The sequence below is a fragment of the Onthophagus taurus genome, unplaced genomic scaffold, assembly GCF_036711975.1.
Source record: "Onthophagus taurus isolate NC unplaced genomic scaffold, IU_Otau_3.0 ScKx7SY_14, whole genome shotgun sequence".
Classification (NCBI taxonomy): Eukaryota; Metazoa; Arthropoda; class Insecta; order Coleoptera; family Scarabaeidae; genus Onthophagus; species Onthophagus taurus.
The window spans coordinates 81,469-91,453 of NW_027248939.1; the positions used below are offsets into that span (position 1 = coordinate 81,469).

The 9,985-nt window shown below is 32.7% G+C and overlaps 1 long non-coding RNA gene across 3 annotated transcripts; it reads right to left on the bottom strand.

Annotated features, from left to right (window-relative positions):
• Positions 1-5,260: 5,260 nt before the first annotated feature.
• Positions 5,261-7,532, bottom strand: LOC139432283 (uncharacterized). 3 transcript variants are annotated; one of them, XR_011642134.1, is made up of 7 exons: positions 7,198-7,532; positions 6,965-7,136; positions 6,521-6,878; positions 6,215-6,461; positions 6,030-6,159; positions 5,346-5,971; positions 5,261-5,292 (listed from the first exon to the last, which is right to left on the bottom strand). It is a non-coding gene; the product is annotated as an uncharacterized lncRNA (long non-coding RNA). The 3 variants fall into 3 exon arrangements; XR_011642135.1 differs by lacking the exon at positions 5,261-5,292 and having other exon boundaries at positions 5,688-5,971; positions 6,215-6,454; positions 7,198-7,528; XR_011642133.1 differs by lacking the exon at positions 5,261-5,292 and having other exon boundaries at positions 5,688-5,971; positions 6,521-6,890; positions 7,198-7,528.
• Between the last annotated feature and the right edge of the window lie 2,453 nt (positions 7,533-9,985).

Genomic DNA, 9,985 nt, shown 5'->3' on the forward strand with positions numbered 1-9,985 from the left:
ATTCGAATATTTACAGTCGATCAAACAAGTAGTGGTCCTAAAATTTTATTTCAAATATGAACTTTTCTCACCACTTGGGAGCGTTTCACTCTAAAATCACGCTAAGTACTTAAGTTGAACCCTCTAGAACCCCCGTATCTAGAGATGGGGATGCTGGAGGAGGGTTTAATTTCTGATAATTTTGTAGAGTAATTTTAGGATTTTTTTTCTCATCCCCCGGGGGGTGCTTCACTTTGCAACTACGCTAAATAATTAAGTCAAACCCTCTAGAACCCCCGTGCAAGATCAGAACCCCCAAATTTATAGATGGAGATGCAGGGTGAGGGTTTAATTTTTGTTAATTTTGTAGGGTAACTTTAGGATTTTTTTTCTCATCCCCCGCGGAGTGCTTCACTTTGCAACCATGCTAAATAATTAAGTCGAACCCTCTAGAACCCCCGTGCACGATCAGAACCCACGAATTTAGAGATGGGGATGCAGGATGAGGGTTTAATTTTTGTTAATTTTGTAGGGTAACTTTAGGATTTTTTTTCTCATCCCCCGTGGAGTGCTTCACTTTGCAACCACGCTAAATAATTAAGTCGAATCCTCTAGAACCCCCCGAGTATGATCAGAACCCCCGAATCTAGAGATGAGGATGCAGGGAGAGCAAAAAAGACACTGCTGATAGGTGGCTATCAGATTCCTGTATTGATGCCTTCGCGTTTGCATATTTGCAAAATTTTGCTGATATATATTATGTTGACACAGTCTCAACACAGTTTATGTTTTCAAACAATACCTCTCTGAAGCTATAAATTTATTCGGAATGCTTCAATAAGTACAGATACATATTAATTCCTTATAATATTAATTTTTCGCATTGGACTTTAATTGTTTTAAGTGTACCTAACCACTTAATATATTTTTTTGATCCAGGACACACAAATGCCCAATCCAAAATTTTTAAAATGGTAAAAAAGTTTTTTTTACTTTACAACAATTTCAACAATTCTGATAACCAAATTGACGTGGATGAATGGAAAATGGCACCAAACTGTAAAAATCCCAAACAGTTGGATAGTGTAAACTGTGGCGTGTTTGTGACATTCTTTATTAACACCATAGGTGAAAGTGGAATCCATGATTTGTTTTTAAACCATAAAAACTTTGATCTCGAAAATCACAGAATTTTCCTTCAGAATTATTTATTGGAAAAATCTAGTGATATAAGGAAATATTGTCCTTGTTGTGGACTGTACAATGTATCAAAATACATTAACTGTAACCTGTGTCATCGTTGGTACCATTTCTACAATTGTTCCGATATTCCAAAAACCATTTCATTTGATGCTGCCTCCCATCCTTCCTTTCTTTTTAATTGTTTGTTTTGCCGAACATAGTCGCATTCCAATATTAAAAACATATTTTAACTGTTATTAACTTATATTTGTATTTTTCTGTACCAGCAAGAATGTAAACGTTCAAAGTGTTACTTTTATTATTTGTTAATATATTAATTTGTTTATTTTATTATTTGTTAAGACATCATACATTGTCAATGCTTTTAAATTTTAAATAAATCATTGTTTCAACGTTATGGTTGTTTCATCAATATTTTCTTTTATTTCCTAATAAATTAAAAATAAATCCTTACTTCGCCCTGAGAGTATAACAATACTTTGCAAAAATGTTGTTCGTGCACGGGCTTTATAGAGGATCCTTCCGAGTTATTTTACGTGGTTGCAGAGTGAAACACTCCACGGAGGATGAGAAAAAAAATTGTAAAGTTACTCTACAAAATTAACAAAAATTAAACCCTCACCCTGCATCCCCATCTCTAAATTCAGGGGTTCTGATCGTGCACGGGGGTTCTAGAGGGTTCGACTTAATTATTTAACGTGGTTGCAAAGTGAAGCACTCCACGGGGGATGAGAAAAAAAATCCTAAAGGTACCCTACAAAATTAACAAAAATTAAACCCTCACCCTGCATCCCCATCTCTAAATTCGGGGGTTTTGATCGTGCACGGGGGTTCTAGAGGGTTCGACTTAATTATTTAGCGTAGTTGCAAAGTGAAGCACTCCACGGGGGATGAGAAAAAAAATCCTAAAGTTACCCTACAAAATTAACAAAAATTAAACCCTCACCCTGCATCCCCATCTCTAAATTCCTAGGTGCTGATCGTGCACGGGGGTTTTAGAGGGTTCGACTTAATTATTTAACGTGGTTGCAAAGTGAAGCACACCACGGGGGATGAGAAAAAAAATCCTAAAGTTACCCTACAAAATTAACAAAAATTAAACCCTCACCCTGCATCCCCATCTCTAAATTCGGAGGTGCTGATCGTGCACGGGGGTTCTAGAGGGTTCGACTTAATTATTTAACGTGGTTGCAAAGTGAAGCACTCCACGGGGGATGAGAAAAAAAATCGTAAAGTTACTCTACAAAATTAACAAAAATTAAACCCTCACCCTGCATCCCCATCTCTAAATTCGGGGGTTCTGATCGTGCACGGGGGTTCTAGAGGGTTCAACTTAAGTACTTAGCGTGATTTTAGAGTGAAACGCTCCCAAGTGGTGACAAAAGAAGTTCATATTTGAAATAAAATTTTAGCACCACTACTTGTTTGATCGACTGTAAATATTCGAATCTGTGTCTGGCGAGTGAATCTAACTTCAGCCACATAGGGTCGGAATCCTTCACTTTAGAAAAAAAGTTCTTAATTTTTAACGGGTAATATTCAACAAGTCTTCTATCTTCAGGTAAGTATACTTTTAAGAGATTAATTAATTTTTTAGAAAGACCATCAATTTTCATAATTTTACTATACTTTGTAGGTTGCACCGAAACAGCATCAAAAATACTAGGAGCCACACCAACATCACTCAGGGTGGAACTGGAAAGCAGAACCTTATTGATAATCTTCAAAGGAAAACCATTATTGATAAAAACTTTCTTAAGTTTAGCAAGAGCTTCAGTTTGAAATTTAGTATTGCAAATTTTCAGAATTCTGTTTTTCATTCCCACCAAACTATTGATCTTACACACAAAAAAAAGATTGGTCAAATCAACCATATATATATCTTCAAAAATGTTTAATTCTTTGAATGAACTGAACACTTACTTCAACACTTATTGGTTAATATGAGTAAACTTGAAAGGTTTACTTGACCGGATATTATACTCAAAACAAAGCTTTGTTTTAATGAAACTTGTATTCAATTTAATTAATCGGTAGAGTCAACAGGAATAAAAATAAATATATTTGAAGTAAACAAGAATTTTACTCCAATGGAGTAAATTATGTTTGAACGGACGATATAAATATATTTGAGGTAATAATATATTTTTTCTTACGTTGATACTATACGTGAATTCGTTTTGAAGACGTGAATCCCCCTTTTCAGACTTGTTTTGACAACTTACAATAACCAAACACCCTAAATTTCTCTATTTTTACTTAGTTTATGTTATTTTATCGTCATTACGTATGGTACACGATAACATACATTGGTATTCAGATCATAGCGATCATGGAGTTTACCGTTACGATATGGCACTTATAGTAAACGCATTTATTAATGACGCAGTTTTTTCACTAGACACGTTAAATTCCAGAATAAAGTATTACACTTACCACAGTTTAGAAAAGAATATTCCCCCAATTATTACAAAAGAACATTTGAAGAAAGGCTGTATAATTATGTCTGCTGCAGAAATGCTAAACCTTGTACGAAATTTTAGATTTATAATAGGCGATGTAATCCCAGAGAATCATAAAGTGTGGATATTTTAATTAAAATTGTTAGACATTAATGATATTATAACAGCTACTACAATACGAAACGATGAAGTTGATCTATTAAAATCATTAATAGAGGAACATCATTCTTTATACATAAGTCTATTTAACACTAATTTAAAGCCAAAACATCACATATTACTACATTATCCAAAAATAATTGCAAAAGTTGGACCTGTATCCAACATATCATACAGTGTGTCCCAGGATAGATGTTACAAGAGGTATAATGACTGAAAAATTTATTTTGAGGCTAAGGAATTAAGCCCTGCTTGGTGTGAAGAGAATTTTAAGAATATTTTCATATTTTGAAAACAAAGGCGGCCTTGACAATGAATCGAAAACTATTTTTAGTTTAGGTAAAGTAATCTTTTTGATCATGATACGGAAAAATTTTATTAAGAAAAGTTGTTCAAAATGAGAAATTATAGTCTTATACAATATTTCAGAAGGATCTATCTACTTTGGTTGAACCATCACATTTTAGTTTAAATAACAAATATTGTATAATATTTGAAATTTGAACTAAAACTGAGGGAAAATACAATTTATTTGTGAATATTTGCGACTACTTAAATCATTTTTTTTTTCATGGCATTTTTCATTGCTTTTTTTTTTCTTCACTCTGATCTATTTATAATCTAAAATATGGTGGTTTAATCAATGTAGGTAGATCTTTCTGAAATTTTGCATAGTTGCATAATTTTTCATTCTGAACAACTTTTCTTAATGATATTTTGCCGTATCATGAACAAAAAACCTTACTTTACCAGAACTCAAAATAGTTTTCGCTTCAGTATCAAGGCCGAGGTGATTTACAAAATATGAAAATATACTTATAATTCTCTCCACACTAAGCAGGGCTTAATTCCTCAGCCTTAAAATAAAATTCAAAAATTTTTAAATCATTATACCTCTTGTAACATCTATCCTGGGACACACTGTATATGAGGTTCGAGGCTAAACATAAAGATTTAAAAACTGTAGCATATAACATAAGATCACGGAAGAACTTACCATACAGTTTAGCTTTACCCCAGTAAACAAGAAACATCTGTTTTCAATTTTAACGTACAATGAATTAAATGAAACATTTTACAACTACGTTTCATATACGTGACAAATACGATTGTTACGAAACGTATCTAAAGATATGTATCAAATACATTTCAGTAGGAATATTTATGAAATATCATTAAAATATGTAGCAGAAACATTTCATTTGAAATATTTCTCTACAAATGTGTCTGAAACATGTCTGAATATCTTCATCAGCGCCTGTGAATGTATGCTCATGTTCCAGGACGCGGTGACTCATCAGCGTCTTGTCACGACTTGTTCTATTGTGTGTTTTGTTCTGTTCAGTTCGTTCAGTTCTGTTCTCAGTTCCTTCGAATCGTTTTCTATATATCTGTTCTGTGGCTCGAGTATTGGTTTAGAATGGCGCAGGTAAGTTTCGTATAAGTTTTTTTATATATCACCACTAGGTTTAGTTATTTTTAAATTTATCTAAAAACATTCTTGTTTAAAATGGTGACTTAAATCTTGTGATTGAATTTAACCGAAGAATATTATATTGACATAAAGTTATTCCTTAACCAACGCGATGTATTCGCTGCGACGGCGATTGTTACGCTTGATAATGTTGTCGCCAAGTCGACACGGCAGCAAATGAACATGCACAAACGTGCTCAAACCAACTTTTTCAACTGTCAGGTGACAACATTGAGGTCTTATATATAATCTAGAGTGCGTATGCTATTGTCCCCACCACGCCAAAAATGAAGCCCAAAAAGTCGCCATGTTGGATGTACCAATTTAGCGGGAAATTCGAAATTCTTATAGATACTTATGCAAGAATTTACATTATTATAAACTGGAAAGACAGAAAATAATAACCAAAATAAAACACATTAATTTTTTATTGATAAATAATTATTAATTATATAATATTTTAACAGAACTTAATAATTTTTAACATAAACTAAGAAGAAAATATTACCATCTGCTTATAGATAATTGTTAGTTTATTTTAAAAGAACTGAACATTCCTTAATAATAAATTTTACTTGAACTTCAATTGTTAATTTCAAATCAAGTAACCAGAAACATTTTATGGACTGTTGTAAATAATCTTCCAACCTACCAAATTATAAAAATATATGTGAAACAAGAAGAATTCGAAAACCTACAACAAAAATAAAACTTTAATAAGAATAACAACATAGAAAAATAAAAAATATTACTCATAAGCCTTAGATGACAAAAAATTAAGCGTTAATGCAAATGTCCTTAAATCCGCATCAAACTTTTTTTTAATAGTATAATCATTCTTTTTTTGCAAGGCACATCTAGAAAGAAGACTATCTAAAACATCTACAAAATATGAAATTATACAAGAATATTTTAATAGAAAAATAGAACAAGTCACCTGAAAAGGAATGTTCTAAAATATTTTCTGCTATTGACGAAATTTTACCACTTAGTTTCAAGTTATTTAATAGTGCTTTGCCATTACAGATTTTCTTTTTCTGATGCCTCAAATTTTGCTGAAGCAAATGAATTTTCTTCTTGTAAAAAACAATTTTTTTTCTTAACATCTGTACTTCTTTATATAATTTTTCATCATTAATGCAGTAGGTATGGTCTAAAGCGACTCTTCGCCTTTTTTCTGAAACCTAAATCGTGCACTTGTGACTATATGGTTATTGTGTGTAGATCTAAATAACTTTCTTACATCAGGTTCGTTATCGAATGACAGCTTAAGATTCCGCTTTAATCGGAATCTGTTACTTTTAACCCTAGAACTTTTAGGTGTATGCCAATTGCCCTATATAATAACAAGTTATTAAAGATGTGTGAAACATATTAGATTATGCTCAACATGCTGCAGAGTATACTTACACAAATGTACACATATTCACATAAATACAGGTTAAAAATAATTGATCTACTTACGTTCAAGCTAAAGCATTGCTAAGTACTTATTTAACTACCTACTTAATGTATATTAATCACATTAAAATACCTACACACTTTATTGTCAAGTGTCTGTTCTTGATTATAAATTAAAATTTATTCTTTTTTAAAGTAAACTAAAATAAATTCTTAAAATAAATAACATAAAATATATTCTTGTTGGATTAGATTTCAAGGTGTATTCAAACAATTCTTCACTAACCTGTATTTTTGTCGGTACACAACCTAATTTTACTCGAACATTAGGCCCCGACTTGTCCAAACTCTCATTATTAAAATGATCACTACAAATAAAAATAGTCTTTACAGTGCGCTTTACATTCCCTTCCAAAACTTCTATCCTTTTTCTCTTCAAAATCGCATCGTCTGGAATTCTAAATAAATAAAAACAGAATTATTTACAAGGTTATTTACATTCCGAAAGTAGCAACTTACTGGTGAAACGTAATATTTTTGTTTTTATACGAATTTTTACAAGTGATAACACTACATGTTCGTCCCATGTTTACTAAAATTTGTCCTAAAAAACACAATAACACGAACCAAACACAACACTGGAAAATAACGATGTATCCAAATACGAAACCGTATACGAAACTACGAAAGTGACGTTTATGAGAATTTTGAGGTTATAATTTTAGGGACAAGAGAGATTTGAAACTATAGCTAAGTTCAGGTCGGTACATCCAACATGTCCGACTTTCTGATTACCCCCACCACCACCACATACGCACTCTAGATTATATATAAGACCTCAATGGGTGACAACGACAAAAACCGTGGGTGTAGCGATACTTTCGCGTCGGTCTGGGTATGTTCATTTGCCGGGGCTCCGTGTTGACCTGGCGACAACGTCATGCGAAACAATCGCCGTTACATAAATAAATCTCGTTGGTTAAGGAGGAGTTTAAAACTTTTTCCATGACCGAATTCTAATTTAAACATACATTTTAGTGGCAGTTAGGAAGAGCTTCCATTTAACTGATAAAAAATATGAAGTGGTAGTAAGCAATTGGTTACGACAAGCGAATTTACGTTATAATAGGCGAAATAAGGAAACCGCAGATGAGATAATAAAGAATATTGTTATTTTCTTTTAGTATTCTTTCTTTCGTTTACTCGTCGCAATACTGAAAACGTAGTGCAAGATTTTGTGTTGCCATTTCTCCATATATGTATATTTTATGTAGTTTTGTACTTTTATGTTTTAGTTTTATGTAGGTATATATAAAAAGAAGTAAAAATAATTAAAAATACCACTAATATGATCTAAATTTAACTTTATATTTAAATGACCTACATAAATTATTGGAATGTTTATGTTTAATTTGTTTACAAATAAGAATTTTGTTTTAGTTACCATTTTAATATATTTTGTATACATATTTACTAAATATAGTTAATGCATACCTACTCTTATACTTACTTTATATGTCATAATCAATGAGAAAACAGAATAGTAGAAATTATTGACTGATAATTTTGAAATTTGGTACAGTAGGCGGTAAGTAACAAGTATCGTACCATATCGTACTTCTATTATTATTTTTCCTACCTTAAGGTATGATTTTGTTGCAGCGTCCACCGTCTGCGCCCTGGGTGGTATGCTCAGAAATGCTTCCTCAGCATATGCATATCTTTTGAGGAAGCATGTATTTGAGGAGCATCTTGTCCAGGATGCAGACGCTACACCTCGAAATTAGATCTTTACATACATATGTACATCCCTAAAACGTCAACGAAACCTTTCAGAAATTATTTTTAAATGTTTATGATACATACTATTAATGTAATGTAAATGTAAACAAAACATTACAGAAATAATTCAAAACCATTAATGAAACATTTTAGTAGTGTACCGTAATTGTCAGCTGTATGTTGCAGAAACGTTTCAATAGAAACGTTTCAATAAAACATAAAAAGGGTCGGACATTAGCAGTTTCAGACACGTTTCATCTATGTTTCAGAAATATGTCGAAGAAACGTTTCATGTTTCAATAATATGTATCAGAAATGTTTCTGAAACGCAAATTTGTTTACTGGGACGTCATCAATTAAAAGTTTCGTATAGACTTGCATCTGAAAAAGGTTTTCATAAGTGTGTTTCCTTTGGGCCAGTTTCTCATAGTAATATAATCAAAAACAGCATTGTTCAAAACTCAATTTTAAATTTATCGCAGTTTTATTGTGTAGCTTGGATTCAAATTAATAATATTCAGTATAATCAAAATAGTATATTACTTTACAATTCCGATGGATTCATACCAGAATTTTGTAAATTAAATCATGTTTTTATTGATATTTCGGACGATAACATTATTTATTTTCTTTGTAGCACTATGAATGTGGGAATGGAATCGGAAAGTGTCGGCTGTCGTCGGTTGAGGAGTGGACGAGAGATAGGCCTGTGAGTCAGTCGGTCGCTGCTAAGAGAAGAAGACGTGCGCGCTTAACAGAAAACACGTTCGTGAATCGATATATAACTAATATCAGAGACCATAACTGTTGAAATGCATAAAACAAGTTCATAGTTACAAAAGACACTACCTGGATTTGTTTTGTTTTTATTCTTTTTTAATAACATTATAATTATAGTTACTGACCGTAATAACTGACGGTGACCGTAATAATCGCAAGAGATAACGAGAATTTAGCGGATTTAATTTTGACGACGAAGGCGCTATGAAAGAGAAAATCGATCTTGCAAAGAACACTCTCACGCTGGGTGAACTAAATTCGATCTGTCAGGTTCTGAAAATCGATAACGACGCGAACGATAAAGAAGAATTAATCGGGATGCTCTGTAATAAGCTAACAAATCTGAAACTTTTGAAATGCGGAAGCGGCGCAACAAACGACGACGATGAAAGAGTACCGCTAACACAGAAAGACGACAAGAGTGAAGAGGCCGAAGATTTAGTAAATAACGACGAAGAAGAGCATGAAAGTGATGACGACGTGGCAGATTTTTCAGCTAGTCGAAATAGCGGCAAAACAAACCAGAAGAAGACTGTACCAAAGTTCGTTTTGACGTTCAAAGACGTAGAAGACACCGTAAGTGTTTTTGACGGAAGTGACACTTGTTCGGTGGACAAATGGATGACGGAATTTGAAGAGACCGCCACATTGATGGGTTGGAATGACGTGGAGATGCTAATTTATGCGAAAAGACTATTAAAAGGCGAAGCTCTGTTATTTATAAAGTCGGAAAAAGGAATCTCAA